At 45.7% G+C, this 17,500-nt stretch overlaps 1 pseudogene; it reads left to right on the top strand.

The window, feature by feature from the left end:
• The first annotated feature begins 7,395 nt into the window (after positions 1 to 7,395).
• The window catches only part of LOC124024925, a 24,831-nt pseudogene continuing 14,726 nt past the window's right edge, over positions 7,396 to 17,500 (top strand).

The following is a 17,500-nucleotide window of genomic DNA, read 5'->3' on the forward strand; positions in this document are numbered from 1 at the left end:
AATAACAGTGTCCTGCTAAGACAAAGCTTTATTTTCAAACACTAGTCTTTGGATACGGTGGACTTAAGTGAGTAGACTGAACTACAGCTTTATGGACACACAATATTTACATTTACATTTAAGTCATTTAGCAGACGCTCTTATCCAGAGCGACTTACAAGTTGGTGCATTCACCTTATGACATCCATGTTTTGTATCAGCTCACTATATACAGTAATGTGTTATTATTTTATTTAACCATGGACATTTTTTAAAACCAAAATATCACTTAAATATAAACAAACATGAATCATTGTTAATTAATAGACGTTTTTCATAAGTCATAAACATCTAGATTTTTAAAAACACTTTTCACTATGACATCGGGGACTATTATTTTGAAATGTTACAATTTCGTGACCCGGAAGTGACTGGAGCAACTTTTTTCAAACTATTTTCGCGGCGCACCGTTTGTATAATCGGGAGAACGTTAGATGATCTATGTTTAGCCTAAGGAAGGCGAAGGTAATTATGAATTCTTATTATTTTAGAAATATTCCCGTTGTATAATAAATAACGTTAAACAAAACCGATTTTATTTTGAAAGGAAATAATGTCACTAAATGGAAGTAGAAATGAAAGAGGACATGGAAAGAAAGGGACCAGAAAAAGGAGACAATACTCCAGGGAGGCACTAGAGACAGCTGTAGAGAAAGTCAAATCTGGAATGAGCCTTAGAGAAGCATCCCGTGAGTCAGGGATTCCTCACACCACTCTACAAGATCACAAAAAGAACAAATATGTCTTGGCACCTCATCCCAACCTGGCAATAACCACCGAGGAAGAGACCTCCCTAATATCTTATGTCCTCTGGATGGCCGACCATGCGTTCCCTATCAGCAGGACTGTGGTGAAGGCTCTGGCTGTGGCCATCATCAAGGAGAGTGGTCGTAGCACCGTCGTCAATCTGGAAAGGGGACTGAGTGACAACTGGTGGTCTAGATTCAGGGCTCGCCACCCTGAGCTGAGCGCCAGGGTGGCCGACCCGCTCCACCGGGCCAGGGTACAGGGAGCTACTCCTGCCGCCATCAAGGGCTTCTTCGATGTCTACGAGCCTATCTTCGTCAGCCACGGCTTAGAACACAAGCCGCACCTCATCTTCAACTGCGACGAGATGGGGTTTTCGGACAAGCTCAAGTCCGGGGAGAAAGTTCTCTGTGGAAAAGGCAGGAAACACATCTATCAACAACAGCAGCAGCACACCACTAGGGAACATATTACCATGCGCTGCTGTGTGAGTGCAGCTGGTGAGAGTATCCCGCCTTTTGTAATCTTCCACAAGTGCCTCCCCAGTACGGCCTATGCCCTCGAGGGTCCACCGAAGGCCCTGTATGCTGTGTCCCCTAAAGGCTACATGGACGCAGAACTTTTCCTGAAGTGGCTGCTCTTTTTCGTGAAGCACGCCCCAAAGGAGAGGCCCCTGGTGCTCGTAGTGGACCAGCATAAAACTCATCTGTCCAGGGAGGTGGTCAAGTTTTGCCGGGAAAATCAGGTGGAGGTGGTCTGTCTGCCGGCGAATACCCACGTGTTGCAGCCATTGGAAATCAGCGTCTTTGGCCCGCTGAAGACTGTGTTCAGCAGGAATGCTGCACGTCTAGGTCTGGTGCGGGCGATCTTGTCATCGGCAAGAAGCACTTCTCCGCCATGCTGCGAGAGGCCTATCCCCAGGCGGTCACTAAGAAAACATTATGGCTGGGTTCAAGAAGGCAGGGATTTTCCCCCTCAACAGAGAGGCCTTTGACTCCTGCCAGCTGGTGAAGCTGGAGCCGACCACCCCGGACCCCAACGCAGCAACCTCAGAGGCCACTGCAGGAACCCCCGACCCCAAAGCAGCAGAGAGCCCAGCAACGACCACATGTCTTGTCCCGGGTGGCTGCTGTTCGACCTGCGGGCAGCGTGCCCCTCCCACAAACCCTTTGGTGGCCGCAGGACTCGTCTCTCCAGACCCGGCCAATGTCCTGGTGCCCCCAGTCTTCCAGACATCTAACCGGCAGAAAGTGAAGCGTCGACTCCTCCTGCCGGAGGACTACAACAAACTCCTTCATCGACAGGAGGCTGGAGAGAAGGAGAAGCAGGAGAGAAAGAGGAAGAGGGAGGAGCTGCAGAGGACGAGAGAGAAGAGAGAGTCCGGCAGAAACAACAAAGTGAAGAGGAAATGGCAGGCTGAGGTATCAGAGCTTGACGGAGATGTGTCAGAGCACTGTGCACCAGTGTCAGAGGACGATGTCTGTCTGCAGCCCCAATTACCTTGGGTTTTCAGTTTTCCATCTTTTCATAGTTTACTCTAGTCATATGAAAGATGATGCTCTGAAGCTCGCTGTCATCAGAAATAATCTCTGGTTGTGTCCGAGAGGAAATCGAGATAGTAAGAGAATAAGAAGAGAGAGGGGGGTAGAGAGAGGGAGGGAGAGAGAGGGGGTGGTAAAGGGAGGGAGAGAGAGAGGGGGTGGTAAAAGGGAGGGAGAGAGAGAGGGGGTGGTAAAAGGGAGGGAGAGAGAGAGGGGTGGTAAAGGGAGGGAGAGAGAGAGGGGGTAGAGGGAGGGAGGGAGGGAGAGAGAGAGGGGGTAGAGGGAGGGAGGGAGAAAGGAGGGAGGGAGAAAGAGGGGGGTTAAGAGAGAGTGTAGAGGGAGGGAGAGAGAAAGAAAGAGAGGGGGTAGAGGGAGGGAGAGAGAAAGAAAGAGGGGGTAGAGGGAGGGAGAAAGAGGGGGGTTAAGAGAGGGTGTAGAGGGAGGGTGAGAAAGAAAGAGGGGGTAGGGAGGGAGGGAGGGAGAAAGAGAGGGGGTAGAGGGAGGGAGAAAGAGAGGGGGTAGAGGGAGAGAGAAAGAGAGGGGGGTAGAGGGAGGGAGAGAGAAAGAGAGGGTGAGAGATGTTTCTTTGCCAGTGTTATTTATTTTAGCAGAAGGATTTCTGTTTAGTTTTTACCAGCTCCATGCTTCTGTGTTGTTGCATCAGTGATATTCTACTGAACTTTGATTAAGGAAGAACTCGGGAACAAAAACAACAAATGTAACATTTAACAGAACAAAAGGAACGGTCTGTTTTTGATGTCCAGGGGTGTATTCATTATGCCGATTCTGTTGCAAAACATTTCTTAAACGGAAGCAGACGGAAACAAAACGGGAGAGACTTACCTGGATTTGTCCAATAGAAACTCCAAACAGTTACAAAACGTTACGTTGTGCAGCAGAATTGGTGGAATGAATACACCCCTGTTTTAATGTTGCCAAAAGATAGCTCTTCACTGAACTTGTCATTTAAAAAAGGGGTCGTATTAGTGAACACTAATAAGTGCTAACCTTCATATATACACACTGAACAAAAATATATATGCAACATGTAAAGTGTTGGTCCCATGTTTCATGAGCGGAAATAAAAGATCCCAGAAATGTTCCATATGCAAAAAGCTTATTTCCCTCAAATGTTGGGCACAAATTAGTTTACATCCCCGTTAGTGAGCATTTCTCCTTTGTCAAGATAATCCATCCACAGGACCAGGTGTGGCATATCAAAAAACTGATTAAACAGCATGATCATTACACAGGTGCACCTTGTGCTGGGGACAATAGCATGACACTCTAAAATGTGCAGATGTCTCAAGTTGAGGGAGCGTGCAATTTGCATGCTGACCGCAGGAATGTCCAGCAGAGTTGTTGCCTGAGAACTTAATGTTAATTTCTTTACCGCCTTCAGTGTTGTTTTCGAGGATTTGGCAGTAGGTCCATCAGGCCTCAGACAGCGTTGTATGGCGTCGTGTGAGCGAGCGGTTTACTGATGTCAACGATGTGAACAGAGTGTCCCATGGTGGCGGTGGGGTTATGGTATGGTGTTTACTGATGTCAACGTTGTGAACAGAGTGTCCCATGGTGGCGGTGGGGTTATGGTATGGTGTTTACTGATGTCAACGATGTGAACAGAGGTCCCCATGGTGCGGTGGGGTTATGGTCTGGTGTTTACTGATGTCAACGATGTGAACAGAGGTCCCCATGGTGGCGGTGGGGTTATGGTATGGTGTTTACTGATGTCAACGATGTGAACAGAGGTCCCCATGGTGGCGGTGGGGTTATGGTATGGTGTTTACTGATGTCAACGATGTGAACAGAGGTCCCCATGGTGGCGGTGGGGTTATGGTATGGTGTTTACTGATGTCAACGATGTGAACAGAGGTCCCCATGGTGGCGGTGGGGTTATGGTATGGTCAGGCATAAGCTACGGACAACGAACACAATTGCATTTTATCGATGGCATTTTGAATGCAGAAAAATACAGTGATGAGATCCTGAGGCCCATTAGAGGTATGTGTGACCAACAGATGCATATCTGTATTCCCAGTCATGTGAAATCCATAGATTAGGGCCTAATGAATATATTTAAATTGACTGATTTCCTTATATGAACTATAACTCACAACAATTTAACTGATTTTACTATGTTGAGTTTCTATATTTTCATTCCGTATAGTACTTATAAGCTCTTGAAAACCCTTCCTGTCCGTAGGGTCAAATGTATACACTTTCTGTAGCAGTTTGCACAGATCCATACGCTGTGTGTGCCTCCAGTAGACTAACTATCCCCAGTTATACTGACACACAGGTGCCCCATAATGACAAAGCAAAAGCAGGTTTTTAGATATTTTTTCAAATGTATTCAAATGTAAAAAAATGGAAATATGACATTTACATAAGTATGCAGACCCTTTACTCAGTACTTTGTTCAAGCCCCTTTGGCATCGATAACAGCCTTGAGTCTTATTGGGTATGATGCTACAAGTTTGGCACACCTGCATTTGGGGAGTTTCTCCCGTTCCTCTCTGGAGATCCTGTCAAACTCTGTCAGACACCTATTTTCAGGTCACTCCAGTGATATCCGATTGGGTTCAAGTCCGGGAAACTCAAGAACATTCAGAGACTTGTCCCGAAGCCACTCCTGTGTTGTCTTGGCTGTGTGCTTAGGGTCGTTGTCCTGTTGGAAGGTGAACCTTCTCCCCAATCTGAGGTCCTGAGTTATATGGAGCAGGTTTTTATTAAGGATATCTCTGTACTTTGGGCCATTCATCTTTGCCTCGATCCTGACTAGTCTCCCAGTCCCTTCTGCTGAAAAACATCCCTACAGCATGGTGCTGCTACCACCATGCTTCACCGTAGGGATGGTGACAGGTTTCCTCCAGACCTGACACTTGGCATTCAGTTTCATCAGACCAGAGAATCTTGTTTCTCACGGTATGAGAGTCCTCTAGGTGCTTTATGACAAACTCCAAGCGGACTGTCATGAGCCTTTTAATGAGGAGTGGCTTCTGTCTGGCCACTCTACCATAATGGCCTGATTGGTGGAGTGTTGCAGAGATGGTTATCCTTCTAGAAGGTTCTCCCATCTACACAGAGGAACTCTGGAGCTCTGTCAGAGTGATCATTGGGTTCTTGGTCATCCCCCTGATCAAGGCCCTTCTCCCCTGATTGCTCAGTTTGGCCGGGCGGCCAGCTCTAGGTAGAGTCTTGGTGGTTCCAAACTTCTTCAATTTAAGAATGATGGAGGCCACTGTGTTCTTGGGGACCTTCAATGCTGCAGAAATGTTTTGGTACCCTTCCCCAGATCTGTGCCTCGAAACAATTCCTTCGACCTCATGGCTTGGTTTTTATTCTGACATTCACTGTCAACTGTGGGACCTTATATAGACAGGTGTGTGCCTTTCCAAATAATGTTCAATCAACTGTGGGACCTTTTATAGACAGGTGTGTGGTCCAATCAACTGTGGGACCTTTTATAGACAGGTGTGTGCCTTTCCAAATCATGTCCAATCAACTGTGGGACCTTTTATAGACAGGTGTGTGCCTTTCCAAATCATGTCCAATCAACTGTGGGACCTTATATAGACAGGTGTGTGCCTTTCAAATCATGTTCAATCAACTGTGGGACCTTTTATAGACAGGTGTGTGCCTTTCCAAATCATGTCCAATCAACTGTGGGTCCTTTTATAGACAGGTGTGTGCCTTTCCAAATCATGTCCAATCAACTGTGGGACCTTATATAGACAGGTGTGTGCCTTTTAAATCATGTCCAATCAACTGTGGGACCTTATATAGACAGGTGTGTGCCTTTCCAAATCATGTCCAATCAACTGTGGGACCTTTATAGACAGGTGTGTGCCTTTCCAAATCATGTCCAATCAACTGTGGGACCTTTTATAGACAGGTGTGTGCCTTTCCAAATCATGTCCAATCAACTGTGGGACCTTTTATAGACAGGTGTGTGCCTTTCCAAATCATGTCCAATCAACTGTGGGGACAAATCATGTCCAATCAACTGTGGGACCTTATATAGACAGGTGTGTGCCTTTCCAAATCATGTCCAATCAACTGTGGGACCTTATATAGACAGGTGTGTGCCTTTCTAAATCATGTCCAATCAACTGTGGGACCTTATATAGACAGGTGTGTGCCTTTCCAAATCATGTCCAATCAACTGTGGGACCTTATATAGACAGGTGTGTGCCTTTCCAAATCATGTCCAATCAACTGTGGGACCTTTTATAGACAGGTGTGTGCCTTTCCAAATCATGTCCAATCAACTGTGGGACCTTTTATAGACAGGTGTGTGCCTTTCCAAATCATGTCCAATCAACTGTGGGACCTTATATAGACAGGTGTGTGCCTTTCCCAATCATGTCCAATCAACTGTGGGACCTTATATAGACAGGTGTGTGCCTTTCCAAACCATGTCCAATCAACTGTGGGACCTTATATAGACAGGTGTGTGCCTTTCCAAACCATGTCCAATCAACTGTGGGACCTTATATAGACAGGTGTGTGCCTTTCCAAATCATGTCCAATCAACTGTGGGACCTTATATAGACAGGTGTGTGCCTTTCTAAATCATGTCCAATCAACTGTGGGACCTTTTATAGACAGGTGTGTGCCTTTCCAAATCATGTCCAATCAACTGTGGGACCTTATATAGACAGGTGTGTGCCTTTCCAAATCATGTCCAATCAACTGAATAACATAACAAAATATGGAAAAAGTCAAGGGGTTTGAATACTTTCTGAATGCACTGTATAGAGGGATTAGGGTGACATTTCTGATGCTCACAGTCAACCAGACATGGGATTTTCCCTGACTAATCAGGAATTCTTGGTTTTGAGGGAATAAGGCTGTCACGTAACAAAATGTGGAAAAAGTGTAGGGGTCTGAATACTTCTCGAATCCGGTGTACTTTATATACGAGGTCTTATAACCATGTATGATAATGTATGACTGTGGGTATTAAAATGTTTCATAACAGCGCCAAAGTTGGGCTTGTTCCAGCCAGCCATATTTTGATTTTAGGCAGTGACTTTTGCTCCACGGGGATTGAGATACAAGTTGCACTCCCATACCCCGGATGTGATTATTGTGTTTGTGTCGGCAGAGAAGGAGATGCCTCTGCCCGTACAGGTCTTTAACTTTCAGGTAAACTTGTGTTTTCAAAATTGTTTCTCAGCAGTTTATATAACCGGGAACACGTTTGAATGACTATATATTTTTTGTTTAGATTGAGTTGATCTATTTGGTCCTCTAACAAAGTGTTTTCAAGCTAACAAGCTAATCTCGCTAGCTAATGTTAGCTAAGAAGCTATGCTGGGGTCTCAACATCAAGTTAGTCCTTATTAGCTAATAAATTTAGCGTTAGGGCGGATTGAACTAGGTTTATTATAGATTATAAATCTTCAATTTGTTTGATAGATATAGCTAACTAGTCGGCGGATTTTTTAAAAACAAACAAGTGTAGCTAAATTAGTTATATAAAATGTAAACAGACAGTTTGATGGCTCGTTGAGTCGTTGCTGTAATTTGCTCATTTAAAAAGAAACCTGACTGCAGTTCCTAATTCCTTACTAGCATAGCTACATCTGTGTCAAACGTTAGCGTAGACACCTAAAATGCAAGCCATTTAGCTAGCTAAAATAAAAATGTAGTTAGCTAGAGAAGATTGCCATGGAAACACTTTTTAAATTGTCTGTTATAATCAACTAGATAAACAACATCCACCGGACTGGCAGAAGTTACTGTCACCCTGAAACCTTTCACCAACTCTTGCAGTTCAGTTTAGGCGCTGTTCATTTAGAGACAACGCATTAATTGACATCCCTTTTGTGCAAGAAGCAGGACATGTTTCTTCAATGTCTCAGACCTGGCTTCTTCCACCAATTCACATGTGTGACCCACCTTGTTTGTACAGCAACAAATATATACTACATCACCAAATGTATGTGGACACCTCTTCAAATTAGTGGATTCTGCTATTTGAGCCACACCCATTGCTGACAGGTGTATAAAATCGAGCACACAGCCATGCAATCTCTATTAAATAAAATCCATGCAATCTACATAGACAAACATTGTCAGTAGAATGGCCCGTACTGAAGAGCTCAGTGACTTAACATGGCACCGTCATAAGATGCCACTATTCCAACAAGTCAGTTTGTAAAATTTCTACCAAGCTAGAGCTGCCCTGGACAAATGTAAGTGCTGATATTGTGAAGTGAAAATGTCTTAAGAGCAACAACGACTCGGATGCAAAGTTGTAGGCCTCACAAGATCAGACTGGGACCACTGAAGCACTACTAAGTTCCAAACTGCCTCTAGAAGCAACGTCAGCACAAGAACTGTTCGTCGGAAGCTTCATGGGCTCTCGAGTGGCGCAGCGGTCTAAGGCACTGCATCTTGGTGCTAGAGGTGTCACTACAGACCCTGGTTTGTTTCCAGGCTGTATCACAACCGACCAAGTCCCATAGGGCGGTGCACAATTGGCCCAGCGTCGTTCGGGTCAGCCGGGGTAGGCTGTCATTGTAAATAAGAATTTGTTCGTAACTGACTTGCCTGGTTAAATAAAGGTTACATTTTTAAAAAATCTATGGGTTTCCATGGTGACGCTTGGCATTGTGATCTTGGTGTGCGACTGCTCGGCCATGGAAACCCATTAAATGTTTTTGTTGAGTGGTGTGAAGCTCACAGCCATTGGAATCTGGAGCAGTGGAAACGTGTTCTCTGGAGTGATGAATCACACTTCACCTTCTGGCAGTCCAACTGGGTTTGGTGGGTGCAAGGAGAATGTTACCTGTCCCAAAGCATAGTGCCAACTGAAAGTTTGGTGGATGCAAGGAGAATGTTACCTGTCCCAAAGCATAGTGCCAACTGTAAAGTTTGGTGGATGCAAGGAGAATGTTACCTGTCCCAAAGCATAGTGCCAACTGTACAGTTTGGTGGATGCAAGGAGAATGTTACCTGTCCCAAAGCATAGTGCCAACTGTAAAGTTTGGTGGAGAAAGAATAATGGTATGGGGCTGTTTTTCATGGTTCAGGCTAGGCCCCTTAGTTACAGTGAAGGGAAATGTTTACGCAACAGCACAGATTGTTTTTTTGTGGCAACAGTTTGGGGAAGGCCCTTTCCTGTTTCAGCATGACAATTTCCCCGTGCACCAAGCGAGGTCCATACAGAAATGGTTTGTCGATCGGTGTGGAAGAACTTGACTAGCCTACACAGAGCCCTGACCTCAAGCCCATCGAATTACTTTGGGATGAATTTGAACGCCCACTGCGAGCCAGGCCTAATCGCCCAACATAATCACCCAACCTCACTAATGTTCTTGTGGCTGAATGGAAGCAAGTCCCTGCAGCAATGTTCCAACATCTAGTGGAAAGCCTTCCCAGAAGAGTGGAGGCTGTTGTAGCAACAAAAGGGGGACCAACTCCATATTAATACCCATGATTTTGGAATAAGATGTTTGACGAGGGGGTGTCCACATACTTTTGGTCATGTAGTTTAAAAAATATATTTTATTTTTATTTCACCTTTATTTAACCAGGTAGGCTAGTTGAGAAGAAGTTCTCATTTACAACTGCGACCTGGCCAAGATAAAGCGTAGCAGGGTGAACAGACAGCAACACAGTTACACATGGAGTAAACAATAAACAAGTCAATAACACAGTATAATTTTTTTAAAGAGTCTATATACACTGTGTGCAAAAGGCATGAGGAGGTAGGTGATTACTTACAATACACAACCTCAAATAACATCCAGCTAATGTGGTGAGAGTTCTGGCTAGCCAACTGACATGACTTATCATGCGAAGTGCTTTAAGTCATCAAGGACAGAGATCACTCTTCTGCCCCCCCCCCCTTCCTTCCTTCCCCTGCATCTCACCCTCTCCCGCCTCCCCTCCATCTCCCCCTCTCCCTCCACCCCCCTTCCTTCCCTGCATCTCCCCCTCTCCTCCACCCCCCTTCCTTCCCTGCATCTCCCCTCTCCTGCCTCCCCTCCAACTCCCATCTCCCGCCTCCCCTCCCTCCATCTCCCCATCTCCCGCCTCACCTCCCTCCTCCAGGACAGCTCAGTGTCAGAGCTGGAGGTTGCCGCAGGGGCAGAACAAGCTCAGGCTCAGGACAGCGAAAGAGACAGGGCCATGGCCACAGACAGGGGAAAGAGTAGGCCTAGCTTGGCCCAGACCTCGGCCTCAGAGCTTCCCTGTACCTCCCATAGCAGCAGCAGACCCAATCAGCTGTCAGCGTTCACTGCAGGGGACTATGTCCTCAGCTCCAGCCTCTCAGCATGCTCCCTGCTCCCAGAGGTAGGACCACCAGAGCAGACAGAGCGAAGCTCTGATATATGGAGTTGTTTTAAGGTCTCCCACGCTCACTCTCATCTCCGTCTCATCTTCTCTCTCCCATCCCTCTCTCCTGCTCTCTCTTTCCATCTCCCCTTCTTTCTCCCCCACTCGCTCGCTCGCTCCCTCTCCATCTCACCTTCTCTCTCCCCCTCCCTTCCATCCCTCTCTCTACCCATCTCTCCATCTCCCCCGCTCTCCATCTCCCTCGCTCTCTCTCTCCATCTCCCACGCTCACTCTCTCTCCATCTCATCTTCTCTCTCCTCTCTCTCCCATCCCTCTCTCCTCCAGGGGGCTGTTGAGCCAATGCAGATCGATGCTGACCCCCAGGAAGACCAGCAGAATGCTCCAGACACCAACTATGTGGTGGAAAACCCCACACTGGTACGTTACTATAGCACTAAGTTAGCACTGGTACGTTACTATAGCACTAAGCTAGCACTGGTATGTTACTATAGCACTAAGCTAGCACTGGTATGTTACTATAGCACTAAGCTAGCACTGGTATGTTACTATAGCACTAAGCTAGCACTGGTATGTTACTATAGCACTAAGTTAGCACTGGTACGTTACTATAGCACTAAGTTAGCACTGGTACGTTACTATAGCACTAAGCTAGCACTGGTACGTTACTATAGCACTAAGCTAGCACTGGTACGTTACTATAGCACTAAGCTAGCACTGGTACGTTACTATAGCACTAAGCTAGCACTGGTACGTTTCTATAGCACTAAGCTAGCACTGGTACGTTACTATAGCACTAAGCTAGCACTGGTACGTTACTATAGCACTAAGCTAGCACTGGTACGTTACTATAGCACTGGCTAGCCCTAGCACTGGGGTGTTACTATAGCACTAAGCTAGCCCTAGCACTGGTACGTTACTATAGCACTAAGCTAGCCCTAGCACTGGTACGTTACTATAGCACTAAGCTAGCCCTAGCACTGGGGCGTTACTATAGCACTAAGCTAGCCCTAGCACTGGTACGTTACTATAGCACTAAGCTAGCCCTAGCACTGGTACATTACTATAGCCCTAAGCTAGCCCAAGCACTGGTATGTTACTATAGCACTAAGCTAGCCCTAGCACAGGTACATTACTATAGCACTAAACTAGCACTGGTACCTTACTATAGCACTAAGCTAGCCCTAGCACTGGTACATTACTATAGCACTAAGCTAGCACTGGTACCTTACTATAGCACTAAACTAGCACTGGTACATTACTATAGCACTAAGCTAGCCCTAGCACGTTACTATAGCACTAAGCTAGCCCTAGCACATTACTATAGCACTAAGCTAGCCCTAGCACTGGTACCTTACTATAGCACTAAGTTAGCCCTAGCACGTTACTATAGCACTAAGCTAGCCCTAGTACATTACTATAGCACTAAGCTAGCCCTAGTACGTTACTATAGCACTAAGCTAGCCCTAGCACGTTACTATAGCACTAAGCTAGCCCTAGTACGTTACTATAGCACTAAGCTAGCCCTAGCACTGGTACCTTACTATAGCACTAAGCTAGCCCTAGCACATTACTATAGCACTAAGCTAGCCCTAGCACGTTACTATAGTACTAAGCTAGCCCTAGCACTGGTACCTTACTATAGCACTAAGCTAGCCCTAGCACGTTACTATAGCACTAAGCTAGCCCTAGCACGTTACTATAGCACTAAGCTAGCCCTAGCACGTTACTATAGCACTAAGCTAGCCCTAGCACGTTACTATAGCACTAAGCTAGCCCTAGCACTGGTACCTTACTATAGCACTAAGCTAGCCCTAGCACGTTACTATAGCACTAAGCTAGCCCTAGCACGTTACTATAGCATTAAGCTAGTCCTAGCACTGGTACCTTACTATAGCACTAAGCTAGCCCTAGTACATTACTATAGCACTAAGCTAGCCCTAGCACGTTACTATAGCACTAAGCTAGCACTGGTACATTACTATAGCACTAAGCTAGCCCTAGCATGTTACTATAGCACTAAGCTAGCCCTAGCACTGGTACCTTACTATAGCACTAAGCTAGCCCTAGCACTGGTACCTTACTATAGCACTAAGCTAGCACTGGGAAGTTACTGACCGTATCTTCCTTAGCTTTGTAGTTCCTCTATATTCTATGCTGAACACTGAACTAAATGAAGTCAGTTTGTCACATGGTGGTCAACTCCTATCATGTGTTATCTTTTCACTGTTTTGTCTCTTTCTCTCTCTCTCTCAATCTCCCTGTCTCACTGCCTCTCGCTCTCTGTCTCTCTCTCAATCACCCTGTCTCACTGCCTCTCTCTGTCTCTCTCTCAATCTCCCTGTCTCACTGCCTCTTGCTGTCTCTCTCTCAATATCTCTTTTGTCTCTGTCTTTCCTCTCCTGGTCTCCCTGTCGTTCATCTCTCCTGGTCTCCCTGTCTTTCATCTCTCCTGGTCTCCCTGTCGTTCATCTCTCCTGGTCTCCCTGTCGTTCATCTCTCCTGGTCTCCCTGTCTTTCCTCTCCTGGTCTCCCTGTCTTTCCTCTCCTGGTCTCCCTGTCTTTCATCTCTCCTGGTCTCCCTGTCTTTCATCTCTCCTGGTCTCCCTGTCGTTCATCTCTCCTGGTCTCCCTGTCGTTCATCTCTCCTGGTCTCCCTGTCGTTCATCTCTCCTGGTCTCCCTGTCGTTCATCTCTCCTGGTCTTCCCTGTCTTTCATCTCTCCTGGTCTCCCTGTCTTTCCTCTCTCTTGGTCTCCCTCTCTAGGACCTGGAGCAGTTTGCGTCCAGCTACAGCGGTCTGATGCGTATTGAGAGACTGCAGTTCATAGCACAACATTGTCCCCAGCTCCGTGCCGAGGCCCTGAAGATGGCCCTGTCCTTCGTCCAGAGGACCTTCAACGTAGACGTCTACGAGGAGATCCACCGCAGACTCACCAACGCCAAGCGGTGAGGAGAAAGAGTGTGTGTGAAGTGGAGCCTATATAAGGTACAAAGTGTGTGTGTGTGAGAGATCCCACATGTGTGCATACGACCCTAACATCTCTGTCTATTCCCAGACAGGTGCAGGGTGTCCCTGACGCGGTGCCTGATGGGCCGGCGGAGGCCCTCTCCTGGACACAGCCTGGGCAGAGAGCACCAGGAAAAAGGCCCTTCTCAAACTGGAGAAGCTGGACACTGACCTCAAGAACTACAAGGAAACTCCATCAAAGAGAGCATCAGGTAACTAGCTACGGGGGGAACTCAAGTAGACATTGTTTTCACTGTGTCACAAGCAGTGGAGATGGAGCTCGACTGTGTCACAAGCAGTGGAGATGGAACTCGGACAACATTTTTAAATTTTTATTTAATTTATTTTTTTACCTTTATTTAACCAGGCAAGTCAGTTAAGAACAAATTCTTATTTTCAATGACGGCCTAGGAACAGTGGGTTCCTTCCAGTTCTCTGCTGCCCATGACTGGAACCAACTGCAAAAATCTCTGAAGCTGGAGACTCACATCTCCCTCACTAGCTTTAACCACCAGCTGTCAGCGCAGCTCACAGATCACTGCACCTGTACATAGCCCATCTGTAAACAGCCCACCTACCTCATCCCCATACTGATATTTATTTATTTATTTTGCTCCTTTTGCACCCCAGTATCTCTACTTGCACATTCATCTTCTGCACATCTACCATTCCAGTGTTTAATTGCTATATTGTAATTACTTCGCCACCATGGCCTGTTTATTGCCTTACCTCCCTTATCTTACCTCATTTACACTCACTGTATATAGACTTTTTGGTTTCTTTTGTTCTACTGTATTATTGACTACGTTTTGTTTATTCCATGTGTAACTCTGTGTTGTTCTATGTGTTGAATTGCTTTGCTTTATCTTGGCCAGGTCGCAGTTGCAAATGAGAACTTGTTCTCAACTAGCCTACCTGGTTAAATAAAGTGAACACTTTGGGATAAGGTTGGAGGATGTGGACACAGCCAGTGATGTGGTAGGGGAGAGGAAGGGCCTCAAAACCCAAATGGAACCAGTCTACTACTCAACAAGTTCTCTCTCTGGATCCCCCTCCCTCTCTCTCTCCTCCCCCTCTCTCCTCCCCTCCCCTGCCTCTCTCATCCTCCCTCCCCCTCTCTCTCTCCTCCTTCCTCCCCCTCTCTCTCATCCTCAACGCTCTCCCCTCCCTCCCCGTCTCCTCCTCCCCTCTCTTCCTCTCCTCCCTCTCCCCTCCCCTCTCTGTCTGTTCAGGCGGGGTCACGATGACCTTGGGGACCACTATTTAGACTGTGGAGATCTCAGCAATGCCCTGAAGTGTTACAGCCGAGCCCGAGACTACTGCACTAGTGCCAAGCATGTCATCAACATGTGTCTGAACGTCATCAAGGTACTATGACATCATCAACATGTGTCTGAATGTCATCAAGGTACTATGACATCATCAACATGTGTCTGAACGTCATCAAGGTACTATGACATCATCAACATGTGTCTGAATGTCATCAAGGTACTATGACATCATCAACATGTGTCTGAATGTCATCAAGGTACTATGACATCATCAACATGTGTCTGAATGTCATCAAGGTACTATGACATCATCAACATGTGTCTGAATGTCATCAAGGTACTATGACATCATCAACATGTGTCTGAATGTCATCAAGGTACTATGACATCATCAACATGGTCTGAATGTCATCAAGGTACTATGACATCATCATGTGTCTGAATGTCATCAAGGTACTATGACATCATCAACATGTGTCTGAATGTCAAGGTACTATGACATCATCAACATGTGTCTGAATGTCATCAAGGTACTATGACATCATCAACATGGTGCCTCCGAAATGAATGTTCATGTCAACTTTTATCGTCAAGTTGTGTCTTCACTTGGTCAAGTCTATAAACGTGGCTTGTCTTGACCTAACATCCTTGAAAGGTTTCTCAAACCTTTTCTCTCCTCTGTCTCTCTCCTGTCTCTGTCTCTCTCTCTCTCCCTTTCTGTGTATTTCTCTCTCGCTAGGTTAGCGTTTACCTCCAGAACTGGTCCCATGTACTTAGCTACGTGAGCAAGGCAGAATCCACTCCAGAGATAGCTGAGGTTAGTACTGAATGACATGAAATATAACCTTTACATCGTACCTTCCGAGTGAGAGAAACTTGTAAAATCAAGCAGTATAAGAATTTGTTCAATAGATGTTCTCCTTTTTAAATTGTTGTGTGTGTATAGTAGACTCTCTAATATAGCCTTCACACTGAGAGAAAGTCACTGACTTAACTCTCGCTTGCTTGTTCTTCTAGCAACGAGGAGAGAGAGACAGTCAGAACCAATCTGTCCTCACCAAACTAAAATGTGCTGCGGGTAAGACCTCATACTGTACTGTTAGGAGGACCACTGAAGTCTACAGCTAAGACATTATACTGTTAGGAGGACCACTGAAGTCTACAGCTAAGACCTCATACTGTACTGTTAGGAGGACCACTGAAGTCTACAGCTAAGACATTATACTATACTGTTAGGAGGACCACTGTAGTCTACAGCTAAGACATTATACTATACTGTTAGGAGGACCACTGAAGTCTACAGCTAATACATTATACTGTACTGTTAGGAGGACCACTGAAGTCTACAGCTAAGACATTATACTATACTGTTAGGAGGACCACTGAAGTCTACAGCTAAGACATTATACTGTACTGTTAGGAGGACCACTGTAGTCTACAGCTAAGACATTATACTGTACTGTTAGGAGGACCACTGAAGTCTACAGCTAAGACATTATACTGTTAGGAGGACCACTGAAGTCTACAGCTAAGACATTATACTGTTAGGAGGACCACTGTAGTCTACAGCTAAGACATTATACTGTACTGTTAGGAGGACCACTGAAGTCTACAGCTAAGACATTATACTGTACTGTTAGGAGGACCACTGAAGTCTACAGCTAAGACATTATACTGTTAGGAGGACCACTGAATCTGCAGCTAAGACATTATACTGTTAGGAGGACCACTGTAGTCTACAGCTAAGACATTATACTGTTAGGAGGACCACTGAAGTCTACAGCTAAGACATTATACTGTTAGGAGGACCACTGTAGTCTACAGCTAAGACATTATACTGTACTGTTAGGAGGACCACTGAAGTCTACAGCTAAGACATTATACTGTACTGTTAGGAGGACCACTGAAGTCTACAGCTAAGACATTATACTGTAGTCTACAGCTAAGACATTATACTGTTAGGAGGACCACTGAATCTGCAGCTAAGACATTATACTGTTAGGAGGACCACTGTAGTCTACAGCTAAGACATTATACTGTTAGGAGGACCACTGAAGTCTACAGCTAAGACATTATACTGTTAGGAGGACCACTGAAGTCTACAGCTAAGACATTATACTGTTAGGAGGACCACTGAAGTCTACAGCTAAGACATTATACTGTTAGGAGGACCACTGAAGTCTACAGCTAAGACATTATACTGTTAGGAGGACCACTGAAGTCTACAGCTAAGACATTATACTGTACTGTTAGGAGGACCACTGTAGTCTACAGCTAAGACATTATACTGTACTGTTAGGAGGACCACTGTAGTCTACAGCTAAGACCTCATACTATACTGTTAGGAGGACCACTGAAGTCTACAGCTAAGACATTATACTGTACTGTTAGGAGGACCACTGTAGTCTACAGCTAAGACATTATACTGTACTGTTAGGAGGACCACTGAAGTCTACAGCTAAGACATTATACTGTTAGGAGGACCACTGAAGTCTACAGCTAAGACATTATACTGTTAGGAGGACCACTGTAGTCTACAGCTAAGACATTATACTGTTAGGAGGACCACTGAAGTCTAC

Source organism: Oncorhynchus gorbuscha, unplaced genomic scaffold (assembly GCF_021184085.1).
Source record: "Oncorhynchus gorbuscha isolate QuinsamMale2020 ecotype Even-year unplaced genomic scaffold, OgorEven_v1.0 Un_scaffold_2077, whole genome shotgun sequence".
In the NCBI taxonomy this organism is placed as follows: Eukaryota; Metazoa; Chordata; class Actinopteri; order Salmoniformes; family Salmonidae; genus Oncorhynchus; species Oncorhynchus gorbuscha.